This window comes from Hemibagrus wyckioides, linkage group LG21 (genome assembly GCF_019097595.1).
Source record: "Hemibagrus wyckioides isolate EC202008001 linkage group LG21, SWU_Hwy_1.0, whole genome shotgun sequence".
NCBI classification, from domain to species: Eukaryota; Metazoa; Chordata; class Actinopteri; order Siluriformes; family Bagridae; genus Hemibagrus; species Hemibagrus wyckioides.
The window spans coordinates 9,778,928-9,801,103 of NC_080730.1; the positions used below are offsets into that span (position 1 = coordinate 9,778,928).

Genomic DNA, 22,176 nt, shown 5'->3' on the forward strand with positions numbered 1-22,176 from the left:
ACACACACACACACACATACATAATATTAAAGTTAAAGAATATTACAGACAAAGACATTAATAATAATAATAATAATAATAATAATGATAATTCAATAATTAATTAATTAATTATAATAACAATTAACATTATTATTATTATTATCATTATTGTATTTTTTCAGGGCATTAAAATAATCTTATTTAGTAATTAGGTTTTTCAATTTAGTTAACTGGTTAAAAATAGAATATTATGTGTGTGTGTATATATATATATATATATATATATCTATAGTGCAAAGCTCCATTTTTTCTATTTTGTATATACTTTGCCTAGCTGTACTCCTAATACAATTCATTTTAATTACTTATTTTTATAAAAATGGATTTTTGGTACTTTTCTTTTAAAAAAAAACATTTTATCTAATGTCTCCGAAAGCTATTTAAGTAATAAACAATGGCATCCAAATTAAAATGCAACGAATGTATTATCCTCTACTAATGTTCTAATAAGTCTAAAGAGATTTGTTTTTCTGTCCTTTTTTGTTCTGTCTCTCTCTGCGTTTGTGAGGTGCAGAGGTGTGCAGGAGGCAGGAGAGTTATATGATGGCTTGGCTTCAAACTTTATATTGTCCAGTTTCATAAGTGTTCCGCATACCTGCACATTCCCCATTCAGAAAAGATCATCTGTCACCCAGGCACACTAATTAATCCATCTAGTTCTACTGACAGCTAAATCGTGACCTGAGTATATATCTGTGTGTGTGTGCATGTGTGTGTGTGTGTGTGTGGTGCAGTAGGTACTGGGATTCAAAGGCATATAGTGTGGAAATTTTTCCAAAAATGTACATTTGTCTTGTAAAGTCAATAGGCTATATTTTTTTCTGGATAAACCTATTGTTAGCCAGGGAACTATAGAAAAATAAATCCAAGATATGATACCAGCTTGTCCTGACCTTCCAGACTACTGTTTTGTCCACCTCTGTTTAAGAAATTAGACTTAAGAGTAAGGGGTTAAAGGTTAGGGTTAGACAGTAGAAGTAAACAACATTTTTAGAGTGTAATAAACGATCTGAATAAGTATTACATTATTTACAATCATCTGACAATTATCTTTTCATCTGTGTAATAGAATAGTTAATAGGTCAAGGCAATTTTTTCCAGTTTGAGCCACTGTTATGTTTACAATGCAGTTTCATCAGGTTAGTGATGTGATATGTGATGCTTGATATATGATATGGTATGCGATAAGTGGTGTGATAAATGGGATGTCATATGATATGTGCTATGTGAAGTGATATATGGTCTGTGATATGTGATGTGTGATGTGATATATATGTGATGTGATATGTGACGTGTGATATGTGATGTGATATGTGATGTCTGATCTGATGTGTGATGTGATATGTGATGCGTGCTGTGATATGTGATATATGTGATGTGATGTGTGATACACTATATTGCCAAAAGTATTCGCTCACCCATCCAAATAATCAGAATCAGGTGTTCCAATCACTTCCATGGCCACAGGTGTATAAAATCAAGCACCTAGGCATGCAGACTGTTTTTACAAACATTTGTGAAAGAATGGGTCGCTCTCAGGAGCTCAGTGAATTCCAGCGTGGAACTGTGATAGGATGCCACCTGTGCAACAAATCCAGTCGTGAAATTTCCTCGCTCCTAAATATTCCACAGTCAACTGTCAGCTGTATTATAAGAACGTGGAAGTGTTTGGGAACGACAACAACTAAGCCACGAAGTGGTAGGCCACGTAAACTGACGGAGCGGGGTCAGCGGATGCTGAGGCCCATAGTGCGAAGAGGTCGCCAACTTTCTGCAGAGTCAATCGCTACAGACCTCCAAACTTCATGTGGCCTTCAGATTAGCTCAAGAACAGTGCGCAGAGAGCTTCATGGAATGGGTTTCCATGGCCGAGCAGCTGCATCCAAGCCATACATCACCAAGTGCAATGCAAAGCGTCAGATGCAGTGGTGTAAAGCACGCCGCCACTGGACTCTAGAGCAGTGGAGACGCGTTCTCTGGAGTGACGAATCGCGCTTCTCCATCTGGCAATCTGATGGACGAGTCTGGGTTTGGCGGTTGCCAGGAGAACGGTACTTGTCTGACTGCATTGTGCCAAGTGTAAAGTTTGGTGGAGGGGGGATTATGGTTTTCAGGAGCTGGGCTTGGCCCCTTAGTTCCAGTGAAAGGAACTCTGAATGCTTCAGCATACCAAGACATTTTGGACAATTCCATGCTCCCAACTATGTGGGAACAGTTTGGAGCTGGCCCCTTCCTCTTCCAACATGACTGTGCACCAGTGCACAAAGCAAGGTCCATAAAGACATGAATGACAGAGTCTGGTGTGGATGAACTTGACTGGCCTGCACAGAGTCCTGACCTCAACCCGACAGAACACCTTTGGGATGAATTAGAGCGGAGACTGAGAGCCAGGCCTTCTCGTCCAACATCAGTGTGTGACCTCACAAATGCGCTTCTGGAAGAATGGTCAAAAATTACCATAAACACACTCCTAAACCTTGTGGACAGCCTTCCCAGAAGAGTTGAAGCTGTTATAGCTGCAAAGGGTGGACCGACGTCATATTGAACCCTATGGATTAGGAATGGGATGTCACTTAAGTTCATATGCGAGTCAAGGCAGGTGAGCGAATACTTTTGGCAATATAGTGTATGTGATGTGTGATATGTGACGTGTGATATGTGATGTGATATGTGATGTCTGATCTGATGTGTGATATGTGACGTGTGATATGTGATGTGATATGTGATGTCTGATCTGATGTGTGATATGTGACGTGTGATATGTGATGTGATATGTGATGTCTGATCTGATGTGTGATATGATGTGTGATGTGATATGTGATGCGTGCTGTGATATGTGATATATGTGATGTGATGTGTGATGTCTGATGTGATGCGATATGTGATATGTGATCTGATGTGTGTGATATGCAATATGTGATGTGTGATGTGATATGTGCTGTGATGTGATATGATGTGTGATGTGATATGTGCTGTGATGTGTAATGTGATATGTGATGTGATATGATGTGTGATATGTAATGATATGTGATGTGATATGTGATATGATGTGTGATGTGATATGTGCTGTGATGTGTAATGTGATATGTGATGTGATATGATGTGTGATATGTAATGATATGTGATGTGATATGTGATATGATGTGTGATGTGATATGTGCTGTGATGTGTGATGTGTGATGTGATGTGATATGTGATGTGATATGTGTGATATGTAATGATATGTGATGTGATATGTGATATGATGTGTGATGTGATATGTGCTGTGATGTGTGATGTGTGATGTGATATGATATGTGATGTGATATGTGTGATATGTAATGATATGTGATGTGATATATGTGATATGTAATGATATGTGATGTGATATGATGTGTGATGTGATATGTGCTGTGATGTGTAATGTGATATGTGATGTGATATGTGATGTGATATGTGTGATATGTAATGATATGTGATGTGATATGATGTGTGATGTGATATGTGCTGTGATGTGTAATGTGATATGTGATGTGATATGTGATGTGATATGTGTGATATGTAATGATATGTGATGTGATATGATGTGTGATGTGATATGTGCTGTGATGTGTAATGTGATATGTGATGTGATATGTGATGTGATATGTGTGATATGTAATGATATGTGATGTGATATGATGTGTGATGTGATATGTGCTGTGATGTGTAATGTGATATGTGATGTGATATGTGATGTGATATGTGTGATATGTAATGATATGTGATGTGATATGTGATATGATGTGTGATGTGATATGTGCTGTGATGTGTAATGTGATATGTGATGTGATATGATGTGTGATGTGATGTGATGTGTGGTGTGATGTGTGGTGTGATATGTGTGTGGTGTGATATGTCACATGATATGTGATGCAATATGTGGTATGATACAGTATGTGACCTGACCTGACATGACTTGACATAATGTGAACCTCACGAACTCTCATATTGCTGCTTTGCCAAGGACTGAGCTCTGAACACTGGAGCCTATATTTCCAAAAGCAGTCTATCTTGTGTACACCAGCAGGCCTGCAGACATACTTCCCAGAACTTCTCTGCATTTTTTAATAACTGTGCCATATTAATGCGATGTAACTTAGTTCATGCAGATAATGTGCACTTTAATGGCTGTGCCCAGTCAATAATATTAAAAGTTTTAAAAGGCGCTTCTTGCATTTGCTGAATATTGAATATTAGACTGCGTAGCTTGCTGAATATCAAATTCCTAACCTCATGTTAGCTAATGTTTCACATTAGCTTTATAGCATATCTTACAATGTTTATCAAGCTAGTGCATGTGATGGATGTGCACCTGCTGGAGATGCTCATTCAATAAAATATTCTAATTTTCATCTGAATTAGCCCAAAACAATCAATGAGAAGAAGACAGCAAAAGCTGATTTCAATTTTGCTTCATAAATAATGAATTAAAAAGACAAGAGCCGCACCTGGAGAATCAATCCAAGGACATTTGTCTTGGGTCTGTGTATCAGTGCAGCAAACTAAGTAGCTGTTTGGTTACATTAAGGACACTGCACATAAAAGGGCTTGCAGAAGAGCTAACAAAAGCAGTGTTCTTAAGTGACGGATGCCTGATAGCCTGGACATAAGACCTGCTCGCTAGCAAAAGTGATGTTCTTAAACAGAGCTAAATTTAGGTTCTGGCTGAAAACATAGTTCTCCTCCAGGGCACCTGACACTGATGCTGCGTGTTACCATTCAATGCTGAAACTCTGCACCAAAGAACAGAAATTATTCTTTATAGTAAAAGATGGAACAGAAGTGTTATTAGGTCATGAATATTAGGCACTAAAGCCATTGATTTAGCAAAATTCCCCTAAGTGTCAAGTAGAAGCCTGGGAGTAGAAGTTTTTAAAGTATCTGATATTATGTGGACTTGTAGAAGCTTGCCATGTAGATGTAGAAGCTTTTTTATTTTTATTTTTTAAGACTTGCTGTCTGTATTAGAATGGATGCTGACGTTTATATATATATATATATAAATGCTAGACCTATTCCAGTAATTTAATTACACAGGAAATAACCCTGCTGATTTGCACAAACAGAGATAAAACTTTAACCTTAATTAAATCAAGGTTTATCTATTCAACCGCTTACAGCAAATTACAAAGCTTGTTTAAATAGTATTTTGAACCTAGAACCATTTAGCTGGTTTACGTAATCATTTAATGCTTGTTTTATAGCAAACCTGGTAAACTGATGTGCCATTACAATTTATTCAACAACAACAACAACAAAAAGTTTCAAAGTGAACATACACTTAAATACCATTAAACCGAATAATTCAATAGGTTGTTATTCATTGCTACTCATTCAAAATTAAAGATAAGAAAAACATCTCTTCAGAAAGCTGGGTGTAACTATAACATAAGCCTAGTTCCAGTGATGCTAATAACTAGCCGTATTTGAATTTAGCTAGCTCTTTGAGTGAATTAATGCTAGTGTTCGTGTAGCTGTTGATTTCTGCTGATTGTGTCAGACAGAAATTGGAGCCTGAACTGTTAATAATGGTCTAATCATCATTTTTAAGACAAAACGATTCATGCTAATGTGAAGACAGGAATCGGCTCATTAACTAGCCGGTGCGCTAATGTAGTTTATTAGTCTGTAAAGTGTTTAGCCAAGAATGTGGTTGGGAAAGTTGAGTTTAAGAAAGGAGAGTAAAGACTTTCTTGGTAAAATCATTATTTCAGGATTTTTTTTAAAGATATTAAAATGTAATGTTTCTCATCAGTTGTTCAAACACAAGTTACTTGATTGGCAATTAACTGATTTGTTTTTCACATTAGGTGTTTTCAGTGTAACAAACTATTGTTAGAATCTGAACTTTATGTAGTAGCCCAATTGAAGTTATAAAAACAGTGAAATTTCCCAGTACTATTAGACTATATATAATTATACTAAATATTATTCTATAAAATTATACACCTCAACTGTTGCATAAGTGTTGTGAAGACATTTGTCAAGTAAAATTTCCCAGATATGTTTTGTAATAATCAACATTTGTAATAATGTAATAATAATCAAGTTACTTAAGTAATGCTGGAGAGTTTTCAACTGTATTACATGCCTCATATTTTGTATATAGATATTGATAAGATGAGAAACCATGCGTAAAGGAATACGTTTCTGACAGATAAACGATTTTCCTCAAATGTTACTGATTTGCCAAATCTATTTACCTAAACACATGTCTACTTCCACCAGGTCTTCCTGCTAGGCTCTGCAATCTCATCCTCACCCAAAAGCTATCCTGTAAAATGTTTAGTAATTATGTAATAAGCTCGTATATCAACCCACCGTTTCACATTTTCAATATCAATTACTTTTGATCTGTTTTACACTTTTCTTAGTCACTGCATAATTTCATTATCCAAATTTCCTTTCGACCCGTACTCACATACTTACTTCCAGAGATGGGAATAAAATGACATTATAAAATGTTTTTAAAAAAGCCACAAAGAATAGGCTGCCAATTAAGAGCTCAAAAACATGTTTATTTAGCCACTAATGACTTAAATGACTTAATATTCCTTTATTTCAAAATGAAACCACAGTGTTGATTAAGTCTGGAAGGTGTTGATTCATTTTCCTTCACAGCAGCTCTGACAGTAATTGCGTCCATAACTAAATGATGAGTTTATATTCATGAGCTCATTCCAAATTCTTCACCGTTTCTATAGTAACAACAAAATCACAGGGACTTGTATGGCAAACGCTAACCCTAATAACTAGCTTTTTTAAAAAAGTGTCATATTAATATTATTTTTAGCAATGAGAAAACTGTTATAAGAAATTTTGTCATTTTAAATGTAACTATAAAAAGACATCCCTGTAAATTGTAATGTATATTACTAATAAATCATCAATAAAATCATTAATAAAATGCAAATCACTGTAATATAAGATGTATAAAACACTTTGGAATGTGTGGTTATAGAAAAACAATCCAGTTCGGGGTGACCTCTTTGCTTATAACAATACAGTCATGTTTTTTTCTCCCTTACATTTTAATATACAACATATATTATATATCAAAGAAAAGTATGAGCCGTCAATCTAACTGATTTCTGTGTCTGATCTAACTGATCTCACTAAAGACCTATTTCACCTATTCCATAAACAGATTTTTCCATGACATCTTATATATATTTGCTCAAACGGCATCACACAGCTACATACAATTAAGCCATATCTGAAATAGCAGAGGTTAGGTTTAACAAATATTAATCTAGTGACATAATAAACATTGAAAACTGTAGTGATGAAGATGATAATATACCAGCTATTTCACAAAAAGTCACTTATTTAAATCTGCATTATGTCTTTGCTCATTTAATTAAAGTAGGAATAGTGTGCATTGTATTTATTTATTTATTTATTTATTGCTTTTGCTTAAAGTGTTTCTTTAAGTGCTGTCATTGCTACTGCATAATACCACAAAATACACAAATGTCAAGTGTGTACTTAATTAAATCCTATGCTTCCAGCAGGTGTAGCCTGTCATGCTCTATCATTAACAGATCACTTCCTTGATTAAAATATTGACTGTAACATGGCTTGACATGTTAACAACCCTGGCCCTGACTACTCCAGTGCCCTGAGGTCTGAATTATATGAGGATCTCTTAATAGAGTAGCTATCTGAAATAACAACCCTATTCCGTTTATTTCATATAACGACAATAATTGACAGAGGAGAAGATGAATAATATATATATATATATATATATATGCTAGTCTAGACTAGAGGATAGGGTCGTTCTAGACACTGTCCATCATACATGATCACCAGCCTGATCCCCTGAATAGCAGTTCTGGTGAAAATCATAGCCCTCAACTTTCCAGATTGCTAGCTGTCATGAGTTATTCTACGTTCACACGTACGTCGACAAAGCGACCTTTCTTTCTGAATGGCGAAGTTCAGCGACATAAGTGACAGCAACCTTCGACGACTAGATGTAGGCGACGTGACAAAGTTGAGAAAAGTTTAACTTAACAAAAATATGGAGCTACCGGTGCAGCGACTTCCAGTGGGAGGGAAAACAGTAGAGTACATGTGATCTCCTATCATATGATGCAAATATATATATATATATATACACTGATGATTATTATACACAAACACCTAACCTCCCTCCAGAATATTGCCTTTTTGAGTCAGAAAACTGATTTGTTGTCTGTGAAGTGGAATGCTAATTGCGCCATCCACTGATAAACGTTGTTACTATGGCAACCGGTAGTAGAAACGCCTACTGGCGACTTCATAGTTCAGTGACTGCCGACTGTATGTGTGAACATAGCAGTAGAGGAGACCTTAATAATTGGGTGGAATTTATCAGCAAGTGGATTGGGGAAAAAAATGGGGATTTTTGGGTTGGGAGAAACTCATGATTAAGTCATCAACCTGAAAAAAAAAAGGCATTTCTAGCAGATGTTCTAATACTAGATCATTTTAGTCACTAAATTCATGCATTCAGACTACTCTATCTATAAATTCCCACGATTAATATTTGAAATATATGGGTACACAAATGCCCTTGAGGTGCATGCACGATTTGTCAGTGCGGGTCACTAAGTCCAGGAAATCATGAGTTTAAACTGCTGCAATTAAACAATTGCTGAATTGAATAGACTTCAGCTATGGACTTCGTGGATTTCATCCATTTTTATTTTCAACTGGAATACGTACTGTGAGAAATATCAATCCAGTACGGACGTCCTTGCGGTAACTAAGTAATACACAATGATCAGAGATGTGACGGTGGGATGCTGTGAAATATTTTCACGTCTTCTGATGACATATAAGTGCTAAGTTTTGTTGTATGAATCAGCAGCATAAAAAATTACAGGACTAAATCAAAAATATAAAAACTGATTGTATTTCAAATTAATATTGGCTTGATACCGAAACTGACTGATATTAGTGCTTTAATTTTCATCACTAAATATTTTGCATACTTCAAGGATAATCATTTAAAATTCTGAAGCATTTTCGGTACAAAGTGCTGGTTCATGATCCATATAGTCAGTAGAGGTTGGCTGTTCTGCGAGAGCTCAACATTCTTACCCCACACACCTACGATCCCTACTCAGCCTGTCGCATCGAAGCTGCAAATCCGGAGGTCAGTGCCATCTGTCTCTAGCACCAAAAGGCTACATCTCTGTCCCTACAACTGTCCCTGCCATCCCTCATTAACAAACATGAGGATCTGCGAAAATCACATGGAAGTGTAATTTGATAGAGAGAGAGAGAGAGAGAGAGAGAGAGAGAGAAATGGATAGGATGTGTTTCTCACACTTGCTATAGGACAGCACACAAGATTCTAAAATTCATATAAAGATTTCTCCACTCTCCAGAACGCCATTAAAGCACGAGAAGGCAAAAGAGAGGAATTATTTTTAGAGGACGCAGCCCAGTTGGCACGACTAGAGCTGACACATTCCTCGACTGTTGTTTCCACCTGCCGAGGTGCTAAACCTAACCGCACGAAGACAGAGTTGTCACACACACACACTCACGCACACACACACACAGAGTGCATGACATTTTCTTAACACCACTCCGCTAAAACAATTGCTTCCACAGACAGAACTAAAAAAAGGAAAAGACAGAGTTCCAGTACAGTGTATACGGTGAAAGAGAGACATAAAGTTTGACTTACTCAGTTTGACATTCATGTCAAATCCAAACAGGCATCGATCACACCGAGGAGTAATCACTGTTCAGCATCAGTACAGACTCAACAAGCCCAGCACGATTGCAAGAGGCACTGCACACTCAGCCTATACCATGTCAGACAGAGATGGGGGGGGGTGAGAAAGATGGACTGGACAGGAAGGCTGCAGAATAAGAAATATTGGGGGTGTAAAGATTGTATGTGTCTTAATTAAGGACAAACATTTAAGAAGGATGAATACTGTATTATTTTTCAGTGCAGAGGAAAGGAAAGCGAAAGCGAAGGAAAAGATCCTCACTAAAGCTCTCCACCAAATAAATAAAATAAATAAATAAATAAATACACCCACCCTGAGCGACTAAGCATCCCCCTGAGATGGAGGAGGAAAACCAGCAGGAAGATGCCACTTTGCATTAAACGGCAGGAGGCGAGAGGATGGAGAGACGGACGGACTTTCAAGGACACCCACTCATTCAGGATGATTAGTGACTATCAGACCTGAGCCACAACACTTCATAAAACCGCAACTATTACATTTTGTTGCCCTACAATGACATCTTATGACTCTAGCATTCAAAGGTCAAAAGACTACATTTACACCATTACTCCAAATATATCTGTCACAGCTCATGGTTAAGACATGGTTAGTTTCTTCTTTCTCTAGTTTTGCACTGGGACCATGATAAGTAACTGATGCATCATGCTATACTAGTTAGGGTCAGAAACACTGAGCATGAGCCCATAATACACCCTGGGTGCTATGCCAAGTGCAAACACCTACAAATTTGCACAACTATTCGCACCTAGAGGCAATTTAGAGCTGAGTATAAAAGCCAACTTTCTTGGTTTTCCTAAGATGGGAGGAAACTGATGGAAACCTAGGGAAGAACATGAAAAACTTCACATAGACAGTAACCTGAGCTCAGGATCAGATCAGAGACCCTAGAGCTGTCAAGCAGCAACGTTACACACCATGTAGCTTTTCATTTCTGTACAACTTTGTGGCCATTCTTCAGCAATCACTCATTCGTTTATCAAGTGTGATCAAGATGCAAATGCAAATTATAATATTATAATATAATATAAAATTATAATATGTTACTTTCCATGTCAGGTAAAAATGAAGCCTAAATGAAGACTTAATTTGAAAGATCTTAATTTGGAGTCTAACACTGTAACTAACACACTGTTGTACAATGTTACATAATAAAATATTGTTACCTGGCAAACAATTCAGTGATGAAATGATTCTCTAAGGGTTCTAAAGGCATTTATGATTTCCTTTCTCACTGCACAATGTAGGTTGCAATAATAGGTTGCTTTCATGCTTTTTTTAATTCACGTGTTGTGCTTTTGTGTACTTTGTCCATGTGCTTTTGTTTTGTTTCTCTGCTTCTGTTCTACCATTAGGTCTGTCGTTAGTGTGCTATTGATCATGTCCGTCTTTTCTGTGTGAAGCTTTTTCATTTCTCATTTATACACTCATAGTTTCTTCATAATACTTCCTGGGTTTGACTTTTGATTGTCCTCTTTTATGAGTCTTTATTGCTCTACTTTAATGTTGTCGGCTTAAGCTCTGACCTCCCCACTATAAATTTGATGACAATTCCTGGATTACCCTTAATAACAACCATTTTATAAACATAGGGTCTTCAATAACCAGGTTAGAGTTCTTTCCAGGGAGCTGTTTATGGGAGAAAAGCAAGCCATTCAGAAGCTGGGAAATAAGGGAATATTGATCAATGGTATGAGCAATGGGGATGGCCAATACAACAATTTGTAATGTCCTGAATAAGAAAAAAAACTGGCATACTAACAATCGATATCGAACAAGTCAGCTAAGGAAAACAACAGCAGTTGGTGACAGAAACATTGTGAGAGCTGAAAAAATCACCATATCACCAACAACCTCCAGTGGGCAGGGTGAAGGTATCACAATCCATCTTTGGTAAAAGACTTGCAGTGCAGAAACACCAGGCCATAACACAAGATGTAATCTACTCTTCTACAGTAAGCACTAATAAGGCCAGCTTGGACTTTGCAAAGAAATAGAGACTGAAAAGTTCTGGAACAAAGATAAACATCTGCCAAGGTGATGGAAAGGATAAAGTGTACAGAAAGAAAGAAGCTGCTCCAAAACAAGCTCATTGATCAACTACAGTGGAGGTAGTGTCATGGCTTGGGCTTGCATGACTGCTTCACAAACAGACCTATTAATCTTTACTGATGATGTAACTCATGATGATAGAAGCCGAATGCTTTCAGAAATCTACAGAAAGGCAGCAGAATTGCATCCCGTCTAATTGGATGGAACTTCATAACATAGCAGGGAAATGACCCAAAACACACTGCAAAACAACAAAGGACTTCATCAGAGGAGAGTGGAAGGGTTTAGACTGATCACCAGACCTTAACCCAATTGAGCAGCATTTCACCTCCTGAAAAGGAGACTGAACAGAGAAACCCCAAAAACAAACAACAACTAAAAGAGGCTGGTAAAGTAAAAGCCTGGTAAAGTATCACAAAAGAAGAGTGCAACAGTTTGTTGATGTCTATGGGTCACCAGGTTAATGCGGTTCAAGGAATATTATAAGCAATGGATATGCAACCAAATATTACGTTACCTACTTTTCCTTAAAGGCTATGTGTTCCAATACTTTTCATTATACTCGACCAGAAATTGGGTGGTCTGCCACTAAAGGTGCCATGTTCTAAACTGTTTAACACACCTAGATGAGACTGCACATGTCAGTTGTAAGGGACTGTACCTGTCCTTTGTTACGAGTCCTTAGCTAATCCTCTGTTAAACCTGACAACTGGGCTAAAGTGGTTGATCAGGTAATCAGTTCTTTACATGTGTTTGAATTGTCAGCCTGTACAGTTGCACAGGAGAATTGGGAGAGGCAGTGATGGAGATCAGAAGGAGTCTCTGCATATCAATGCAGCTCCTCTCCTCAGCCTAGAGCTGCAGTGCACCAAAAACTCAGGATGCAGAAAAAGCACACAGACACTAAGCAAACTTCCATAAAGAGCTATCGATCTTCTCAGTCCGCTTGCAGTTGAAGGACTCTCGGAGAAAACTTTATGACATATGCAATATTGAAGTGTAGACAGCCTCAAATCAAGTTTTATAGCTGTAGATGCACATTACATTGATTGAGAGTCACCTGCATGTCCTGGCTTTCAAAGCTAAATATTCTGACGCAACGATCTACCTTTTAAAAATGTCTTATATTTGACATACTGCCTAGCATTTGAGAAAATATGCTCATCAAAATTTTGGCATATTGCATGCATCACATAAATGGAGTCAATGATAAAACTTTAAAAGATCCTTTTCAAAAAGTGCCATGGAAACTTATCTACAGAAAAATATCAACCATTTACAAGCAAGCCATTTCAACATCAAGGTCTGAGGTAGTAAACATGAAAATCTCTTCATCAGCATTGTCTACTCTGGTGGCACTTGACCCTTGACCTGAGTAATTTAGCAGGAAAGATTCTCCTCTTCAGGTCGATGACATCTCAAGGTCCCTGGAATCGTTACCTGATGATGAACGACTTCTGCAGCACAAGGACAAGCATAGACTGTGATCTTATTGCTCTGCCATCTCAATCTTCTCAAATAAACATACAGAGTCTGGCTTCATGCGGTGGGCTACAGTAAAACTGGTGTTAACTCTAGAGCTGATTCGAGTTAAGCACTGTGAAGCACTTTTTATCTACAAGTAAATCCAGAGAAAAGCTCTCCTAATACCAACTCTGTTTTTTTTTTATTACTATAAAGCAGATATTCAAAAAAATATTTTTTAATAATTCTTGTTCCACATAATGCTTCTGTTGATTCTAAAAATGTAAAAATCTCAAGTATGGAGTAGTTATTATTATTATTATTATTATTATTATTATTATTATTATAAAATGACAGGTGGGTCATAAGTACCTGATTGGTTTACGTTATAACTGGGGAGGGGTTGGGAGTGCAGACTGCAGTATCAGGATGTTGCTCGTATTTTTCTTTCCCCCTCCCTCCATCCCTTCTCTCGCTCTGACCTTGCAGCTGAAGTCAGACATGCTGTAGAGGGTGGAAGTGAGCAACATTACCGCTGCTCACTTTATCAGAAAATCATCTCCAGAGAATGACAGGGAACCTGTGCTGCCATTTCATGACAGGTTCCCATCACACACACAAACGAGCTTCACCTCTAGCCGGTGATTGAAAGGTTTGCCTGAAAACTTCGAATCTACAGAACTCTCTCTTCACAGCTAGCTAGTTTCTAGGCAACTTAGCGTTTGCAACTTATATATATACTTCCTCATTCCGTCTTTCTGTTATTCCAACAGTTCAATCTCACATTCGTTTCAAATCCAAATTCTAATTCAACTAATTCAGTTCTTAATTCATTGATGAATATGATGGAAAAACAAACCTAGCAGCTAAAAGCATATACACAGAAGATCTAGGATCTCAATTTCATCCAAATTGTGAGACTATTCACTCAATTCAGTTCAGTTCAGTTTATTTCTATAGCGCCTTTTACAATGGACATTGTCTATATATACAGTATATCTAAATCTATAAATATAAATATATATATATATATATATATATATATATATATATATATATATAAATATATCTTATAAGTTTAAATAAAAGTTACTATTTTATCCCTTTCATTATTTTATGGATTCGCTGACTTGTAGAAGTTCTTAACTGAGTTTATGTTGTAAAGTGCTCATGGTGTTCATTTAATAAGCAGAACTTAACCTTCAGTGATGGTCTGAATCTGTAACATTGAAGTCGGTCTGCTCGTTCTGCCGCAAACTGCAGTTCTAATTAATACCTTCCTAAGGCCTAGGTTTTAAAGTCTCAGAAATGTGTTGTTTCCTTCACATGCTGATGTTACAACAGCATGCATTTTTACGCTCTATAAATTTTAAGCTCTTTTTTTTTTTCACAAGGTTCAGAATGACATTAGCAACATTATTGCCTTAGTTCCTTTTCACTTCTCAGTAATCTGTGGCAATGAGAACTACTACAGTCTTTTGTGATTTATACTCAAACAGCTTTTATGACCAGCAAACATTCCCACACTTCAATATAGCAACAGTGCAAAGCCTGATGTGTGGGAAAAGAAAGAGCATCAAGCCTCTGCAGCAGAAAACGTCTACCTATTAGTGTCTTAGCACGCCTCATTTCCCAAAGTCTCCTGTGCAAACCTGACAGTGGGGCTAATTCTATCCTTACGAAAGCCCGTTATTTGCAATGATCACAATGCAGGTGGCTGGCTGCATTTCCATGTTAAACCTGGCAGCCAAAATACAGGGCATTGCATTCGGTCACATTTGTGCCGCTAATTGCATCACAACTGACGACTGACTAGAACAATTCTGAACTTCACTCTGAGACAAAAGAATTTTAGGAACTTTCAACAGAGTGACTATTCACTGGATGGTGTATTTCATTTGATGATGCATCACTGATACTAAAACAGCTAATTGCATTGAACAAACTGCTCCAGACAGCACACAATCTCCAACAATCCTTTAAAACAGTCCCCTCCGAAAGTATTGGAACGGTGAGACCATTTCTTTTGTTTTTGCACTGAAGACATTTGTGTTTGAGATCAAAAGATGAATACGAGACAAGCGATCAAAATGTCAGCAGAATGAGCAACCATGCAAGCCCAAGCCACCACACTGCCACCACTGTGCTCGACTGATGAGCTTGTACATTTTGGATCGTGAGCAAATCCTTTCTTTCTCCACACTTTGGCCTTTCCATCACTTTTGGTAAAGTTTAATCTTAGTTCCAGAACATTTGTGGGTCATCTCAGTATTTTTTTTTTTTTGCAAGTTTCAATCTGGCCCTCTGATGAAAGGTTTGGATTTTTTTGGTATACACCGATCAGGCGTAACATTACAACCAATGACAGGTTAAGTGATTATCTCCTCATCATGGCACCTGTTAGTATGTGGGATATATTATGCAGCAAGTGAACATTTTGTCCTCAAAGTTGATGTGTTAGAAGCATGAAAAATGGACAAGCGTAAGGATTTGAGCGAGGGCCAAATTGCGATGGCTAGACGACTGGATCAGAGCATCTCCAAAACTCCAGCTCTTGTAGGGTGTTCCCAGTCTGCAGTGGTCAGTGTCTATCAAAAGTGGTCCAAGGAAGGAACAGTGGTGAATCAGCGACAGGGTCATGGGTGGACAAGGTTCACTGATACACATGGGGAGCGAATCTGAGTGTGATCTGATCCAACAGACGAGCTACTGTTGCTCAGATTGCTGAAGAAATTAATGCTGGTTCTGATAGAAAGGCATCAGAATGAACAGTGCATGACAGTTTGTTGTGTTGTGGCCGCAAAAGGGGGACAAACACAATATTTGGCAGGTGGTCATAATGTTATTCCTGATCGGTGTATGTGTGTTCAAACAAATGGTACTAAGGAACTAAGCTGCTTAAGAAATGTTATTCAGTGCGCAGCAAAAACAAAAGAATTAGACTAGCCATTCCATGTTCCATGTTAATAAAGACACAAAATTGAGCTTACTTTTACAGGTCCTTATACGCTTGTAATGACAAACCAGTGCCATAGTGATAAATCAATTCACAGGTCCCAACAGCACCTTCATTCAAACAAGGAGCTCAACAAGCTTCACAATTATAAATATGATCCATTTGTGTATGTGCTAGATTGTGCTTGCAATATTAATATTACACACAACCCATTAAAACATGTGTATACTCTCACCAGATGTTTTAATAGGACACCTGGACACCTGTGTATTCATATCATCTGATCATCCAAATCATGTGGCAGCAGCACGATGAATATAATCATGCAGCTGAAGCGCTTCAGTTAATGTTCACCTCAAACCACGAGAATTGCTTTGAGTATTTTAGAAAGCGTTGATTCAATTCAGTTTATTTGTACAGCGCTTTTAACAATGAACACTGTCACAGAGCGGCTTTACGTATAAAATACATAATTCCTAATATCAATTATATTTTTCATGTACAACAATGTAAACTGGAAAGCAGCTAGTCCTCTGTCTCACAGGCTCTGAAGACTCTAGACTCAAGCTCAAACTATTCAAATCAACACTGACAATTCAATCTAGTTATAATGGAACATATACACATATATACAGAAGCATGTTCACAGCTATAAAGACTAAAAATGGTTGTTAGCGTGAGTTTGGTTTAAAACGTAGCATTCAATTCATTATAATGTAGCTAACTTTTCACTCTTACATTTCTATCTAGCTAGACGTCGTATGTCTTTAGTGTCCATGTGCTTCCTGTGCGAGTGTAACTGATTTATAAGGAGCGCTACTATTATATTCTAAGCGGGTGCTAATTAGCTGATTAGCTATCAGAGGCTCTCAGTAATCTTTTCTGATTTCATGGGACTCGAGAGGTCAAAATGATGGCCAAAGTTATTTTTCAAGATATATATGTTTTGAATAGTGAGGAAGTATCAGGTGAACAAGAACAATTTATTATTTCATGCATCATAGTGGAAAAACACATAAACAGATGATCTGCTCTCCCAATTGGTCAGATTGAAAGGATCTTCTTGTAATATGGTTAGTTTTTGAACTAAAGGTGGTAGACTGTTATTGGTTCCTCTTTTATTTACATTGACGCCGTTTAGTAGAGGTGAGTGTTGTGGATTTGCTTAATGTTAGATGAGGTGGGAAAACTCATCCACAAGCTGAAACACAAGCTAAAACCCATACCACAAGTCCATAAGTCCATCCAGCACTCAGAACCCCTGCCTGCTTGAAGTTTGTCTCAGGATTTCATGCATTGATTTTTAGTCATTGCTGAGAAGAGACATCCCACTGGGCAACCCTTGGAGGAAAACCTTATTGATGGGTTATTTTATGTCACCTTCTATATTATAAAACCAGTCTGAACCAGATGTTAGACACAGATGCTTCTCAGTCCATGTCCTTGCTTAAGTTCATGCTGACAGATACGATTATAGAAAAATAAGTCCTGTCCCTTGCCAATCAGAAACCTCTACATGCTGGCACAACTGGACAACCTGGCACCACTTTTGTGTGCCAAATGGAGTATATATGCTCATAATTCTGAATACAATTTGAGAAATTGCCATCTGAAAAACTCGTCTTTTTTGGCAGGCTGAGAGGGAGCATGCAGCAGGGTGCTCTAAGGCTTGTATCTCTGAACAGAGAAGAAAAACCTAACACTTATATAGTCTGTTCCAACCGTTTAAGCAAGATCTCTTGTACAATTACTCAAATGGTAATATAGTATTGGACTGCACCAATGCAACATTATTTTCTTGTCACATCATACAGTCTGACACTGTTTAAACTGGTCATTACCGTTTCAGTCTACTGTCCGTACCTGCTTTTGGGGAGGTAAATAATGTGGATTGGGAGAAAATCACGCAGCAGTCACCATGCAAACCCTCCCTTCTGCTTTTCCATTTAAATCCACACTAAACTTGGAAGCTTTTACACCAGCACTGTAAATTTTGTATACTTTTATCATTTTTAAGGACATTCTAAATCATGCCATTGCAAAACAAGACGCTTCACAAAAATAGCTAAAGTAAATAAGGGCTTTCAAAGATTCACAAACTTCTAGAATATGGATGTTTGACACACTCCACTGATGGGAGATTTAGAGCTTGGGGAAAAAAAGGGTGGTGGGGGGGGGACTTCCAGTTGCTAAGCAACAGGGTGGCCCGAGCGAGTAGTATGAACGATGCTTGTGATCGAGCGCGAAAAGAGCTTGAACAGCACTCCAACCCTCGAAATGGTACACTGAGCTAATAATTAATACAAATTCACATAAAGATCATGAGCTTAGAGCCCCTGACTTCTACAGCTCTGCCTTACACAGAGGCCAGAAAACAAAGGGCAAAACCAGGTCAACATCATTACCATACACTAACATCACTTCAATCACATCTAGATATTTCTTTTTATTATTCTACAGTCCTATTTATATCCTAAATACTAAGTAATGGTTGATAATAAAAAAAGAAGTTAACATAATGTGTGGTTTGGAAAAGTTTAACTGTATCACCAAGCCAAAAAAACTGAGAAAGTCAATCCATCACCTGAATAACTAGATACACGCTATTAATTTCAAACTTCTATTTCTAATGAATGACTGTAAACCATTGTGCTGCTAACAATCACGCTTAAAGCCCTGTTTTCCTGGATTCATTTTAATTATTACTGGAGTATCTCTAATATTTTAGACCTGTCCAAATCAGTCATTTTTGTTTGTTTTTTTTACAGGCATTGCTTGTACACGCCTGGAAATATTATGATGATTTTACCTTCTATAAGTACCCGAAAAAACAACACCAGGTAATATCGATCCAAATGAACATGTTTGTAAAGATCGTGTTGTATATAAGCAAAAGAATTTGAAGGCACTCTAGGAAGCAAGCACTGGATGCAATGCATGAACATATAGATGACATTTACTTGGACTTTTAGGTAAATTATTAAAAGCGTAATTAGCACATGTCCCTAGATGGTTGTGCCCACAAGACATACAACCCCGGCCCTAAAATCTATAATACTAAGCAGTGGAATAAACAAACATACGTCTAGAAAACTAATCCCACACTAATAGTTGCTTAGTGTTAATATTGAGAATCAGTGGAATGTAGACTAAACCTCAGCCACAGGGAATATATCCATCCTGAGAGTGCTATCTTCTCTCACCTTTGGGTCTTCTGCCAGTGGCCTGCTGGGAATTTGGGTGAAGACAATATAAAATCTTTCCAGTTCTTGGGATATCCCTCTTCTGATGATGTCATTTCTGTAGTTCCCCTTACAGCTCTTGTTTTTTCTGTAGCTCCTCCCTCTCTATCCTTTTAGATGTTTGCCATGCGTTCTGATTGGCAAAATTCCACAACTGTTTTCTTCTGCTTATCTATTACTACTATGCAGATGTTCAGTCACTATTACTTGCTTATCTGGCTGGATTTAAAAAAGATCTCAGCATGTGTTTTTTTTGCCACTCTACATTTGAAACTAGGAGTAAAATTGTTCCCCTAGAATACCATTGTTGCTATTTTTGGTTTCTGACTGCATCATTCACTCTGCTACTAGGCGCTGGATTGTCTCAGGAGCATACATACACTGAGTTGCCAGGTAATTAGGCACAGCTCTTTTATTAGGTATACCTACCACACTTTATATGTAGTCTGCATAGCAAAATAGACATAGACAGAAACCACGATGCTGTCATACCTCTACCCTGTCCATCAGTGTACAGGGATCAGCGCAGTACTACTGCTGACCGGATATAATTTGTGGGGGTGGATTGAGTGACAGACTGCTTTTCAACCACATAAAATTCTATCAAAAATTTTGAGGGTGAGAAATTTCAAAGCAGAGTCAGAGCCAGAGCCAAACACACTGCCTGAGTCAAGAGTGTGTCATCACACAAATAATATCTGGCCGGTGGTTATCCTGTGGTGGTTCTGTGGTGATATTTTTCCATCAATGGACAGGTTAGAGAGGGGAGGACAAATTGTGCAATTGGCACAAAAATTTGAAGAGGCAATTACATAAAATGCCTAGTCTACAAATGTCAGGATAAACAACTAACATGACTGAAGGATGACAACAGTTACCTTTCATTGCTTTAATCATTAATCATTAGTTTACACCTATAAATAAAGTATATTATGGACCGTTATGTTTTGTATTAGTTGCCACTATGAACAGATGAGGCATCTGTATTGAATTTGACACATTCTTTGTCCATTTGTTTTCATCCTTGACTTTTTTTTTTGCCATGTCACTAATCAAACCAGAGGGAAATAAAAGATCTACAGACAAATAGTGAGACCTCTCCCCTTTCTCAGCTAATGATTCGCACCCTGGAGCTAGTGTCTGGTCTGATGGGGTGCCTTCAGCTAAATAATTTACATCAGTAAATGATTAGAGCCACAACAAAAGATCTGTTATAGAAGTTGCGAGGCTGTTTTTTACTTAAATGTTTATCAGCTCCGCTACAGTAAGTCCCCGATTCGGTCCACTGATACTATAATGGGACCACGTCTGCACTTGAGTCCTCCAAATGATAACATCTTAATAAAAAAATTAACCACTGAGATGACTTATTTTACCATTAAAAATGTGCTGTATAACAGAATATAATAACAGAATAACTCTACAGTTGTATAATACTATATAATCATCTAACCTTGGATAAAGCTATATGCCTGTTACACTGGTTATATTTAGGACACCTGGACATCTGATTTATCTATTAATAAATGAGCCCCAGTGCACTTTCATTATGTAAATGTCATGTAAGTCAGGATGTATTCACTAGACCCCATCAAATAGCTTTATAGTACTGCTGAGCACACTCATGATAACGAGCTTTCTGTGACCATTTTCCACTAGGCTCGTATTTATTATGTAATATACAGCAAAATATTTGACATTCTCCGTTTTTATAATCAGGATTCAAAATATTATCACTACACCAGCATGAGAAGTGATTTCGAGAAGCATTTGCTTGTAAGATAAAGTGTGTAGTATTCTGAATGCAACATAATGACAGCAGATTTGCAAGAGGGGTGAAAGTTATGAAAAATATAGTGGGCATTTTTTTTAGATGCAATACTATAAACCATGCAAAAAGATTTAAAGATATAAATACTGCGATATGAATCTAGAATTTTTTTTACACATGCCTATTCTGCATACAGCTAGCGAGGAATAGGCGAAATAGAGAGGCTTCAAAATAAACTGAAATTTGAAGCCTTATTACCTGACACACAGCTTTTAGCCCCACAGTCTGTCTGAGACTGAGAAAATAACTGGTACCAGAGTGTGGTTAAAGTGAGAGATCCTGCAAGAAAAGAGTCCTGCTGCTACTGATATAAGAGCTACTCCGACTGCTGCATCGACAAATTAGATCAGGATCACGTCAAGGGCAAAGCGCAGCTTCATCCTTTCTCCTTCATAAACACATAAAAGAGTGAAAGATTGAAGTCTGGATGGGATCCACATCAAGCAGTGTGTAAGGGGTCCTTGTCGATACATGAAACGCAGTCTTCTCCAAAAGCATTGGAACAACAAGGTCCATTCTATTGCGATGCTATACACTGATGACATTTGTGTTTGACATCAAATGAATGATATGAGACGATGGATCAGAATTTCACCTTTCATTTCCTGATATTTACCTCTCGACATGTTAAACAACTTGTTTCAACCTGCCCGTTTTCTAAGTGTTCAGAAATATTGGAATATGGGTGGATAGTTGAATATGTGATATCTGAAAGGTGTTTCTTGTTGCCCAGGTGTGTCCTGTTACATTAAAACAATTAATATCTCTGAATGTCTATTCTTGATTTGAGCCCTGGATAAACCAATATGAAGA

General features: G+C 37.5%; 1 protein-coding gene across 12 annotated transcripts in view; it reads right to left on the bottom strand.

The window, feature by feature from the left end:
* Positions 1-22,176, bottom strand: part of atp2b2 (ATPase plasma membrane Ca2+ transporting 2) — a 177,544-nt gene that overhangs the window by 110,575 nt on the left and 44,793 nt on the right. For 2 of the 12 annotated variants that reach the window (XM_058373601.1, XM_058373612.1), the window contains exon 1: positions 9,749-9,887. The exons of the other annotated variants lie outside the window; for them this stretch is intronic. The gene's annotated coding sequence lies outside the window, so the exon portion shown is untranslated. Of the gene's footprint in view, positions 1-9,748; positions 9,888-22,176 lie in introns of those variants that run through there. 12 annotated transcript variants of the gene reach the window in all.